This window comes from Cynara cardunculus, unplaced genomic scaffold (assembly GCF_001531365.2).
Source record: "Cynara cardunculus var. scolymus isolate 2C unplaced genomic scaffold, CcrdV1 Un_Scaffold_739, whole genome shotgun sequence".
NCBI classification, from domain to species: Eukaryota; Viridiplantae; Streptophyta; class Magnoliopsida; order Asterales; family Asteraceae; genus Cynara; species Cynara cardunculus.
In genome coordinates this window covers 98413-100281 of record NW_020200612.1, presented here as the reverse complement: position 1 = coordinate 100281, position 1869 = coordinate 98413, and positions in this window count along the sequence as shown.

Below are 1869 nucleotides of genomic sequence, written 5' to 3'. Positions count from 1 at the left end.
GTTGTTGTACCGTTGGATAATATACCAAAACCTTTAGTATATCTTTTTCCATTTCCACCAAAGGTAACGGAAGGTCCTCTTTCTTCCTTGAAGTGAGTTAGAAGAGATATATCTCCAGTCATATGTCTTGAGCATCCTCTGTCCAGATACCATATGCCTTTGACATCAAATACAAGGAAACAAAATAAGAAATGCTATTGGTACCCAGCTATGGGTCCAACTTTGTTAGAGGCTTCATCATCTGATACTGAAGAATCATTATCAGAAGATGGCATCATTAAACTTGAGGAGGTTTGAATAGAAAGAGGAACAATCCTTGATACTACCAAGGTAGTTTCAGACTTTCAGTGAAAGTCTTCACTGAGTCTGACGAAGAGACTTCAGTGGTGGAGATTACAACGTCTGAAACTGAAGATACTTCAGCAAGATTTGTCTTCACTGAGCCTAAAGAAGTGGCTTCAGTGGTTTTCTTCACCTTGACTGCAGAGGCAGTCTTTGTGGAAGATTTCATTTTAGTTGATTTCTCAACTTTGGTTACTTTTTTGCTCAAAACTGGTGAACCAGTTTTGACGATAGAATGACACTTACTGGCAACATGTGTTTTTTCACCATAGTGTTTACACTTCCTAAAACCAAGAGTAGCTTTAGGGCCAGGAAGTATTAGATTAGAAGTGGGACCAGCTCCAAGGATTCCCTTCTCATTRGTTCTAGGAGGAACCTTTGAGGGAATGGATTCCTTAGGTGAAAAGTTCACCCTGAGCTGTGACTTAGATTTCTAATGCAATTCAGATTTCCTAGTCCCTGAAGAGGAAGAAGTTTTACAAGTTGAAGGAATATATTTAGATCTATTTATCTTGTTAGACTTCTTTGGAAGGGATGCTATGACAGTGGATTTACCTTTGTCTTTGCAACCAGAACCCAAAGGAGTTCCTTCAAGATGACTCTCAGTAAAGCAAGAGGACTGAGAGGAAGAAGTGTTGGGAATAGAAGAGACAAAAGTACCAAATTTGAGCATGGACTTGTCTTTAACACATTCTTCCTGATCATAGGAGAATCCTAGACCAGTCGTTTTCTTGGCAGGGATCTGAGCTTTAATGATCTCAGAGGCCTTGAGAGAAGTTTTGCACCATCATTCAATGGTAGCTTTCTCAGCCTTGAGTTCAGCGATTGCTCGCTCACGCTCAGTGACAGCTTTCTCACATTCAATAGTGATGGCTTGGTTTACAATAACCTGATCCTTAAGATTTTTCTCAACAGAGGTCAGATCTTTGATCTTAGAATGACAAATGTTTAATTGCTCATGAAGATCAACGTTAAGCATTTCAGCTTTAGATTTGCCATTGAGGGCATTGTAAAGGTCAACCGTCAGCGTATCTAGTGCAGAAAGACTAGAGGAAGGTTCATTCAGGGTACATAACTGAGTAACATAAGATGGCTCATAAGAGGTAGATGTTTTAGAAGAACTTTCATCAGCATCAATGGCCATCAAGCAGATATAAGCTTTATCTTCCTCGTCAGAAGATGATTCATCAGATGATTCAGCCTAGTCATGCTCTTCAGCAATAAGTCCTTTAGCCTTTCCCTGGTTGTTCTTCATCTTCTTGTATTTCTCCTTCAGTTTTAAGTATTTATCATCTTTAGTCCTGAAGGAAGAAGAAGCTTTAGAAGATGGCATCGCAGTCTTCTTCGATCTGCATTTACCTGCAAAATGTTCGGGCCGGTGACAATTGTAGCAGACAGCTGAAGCCTTGTCTATTCTTTCAGACTTTGGCTTCTCCTTGAGGGATAGCTGAGGAGATCTGCGGAAATTGCTTTTACTGGCAAACCTCCTGAATGACTTAGTCAGGAGTGCCAGGGACTCATCAAAAT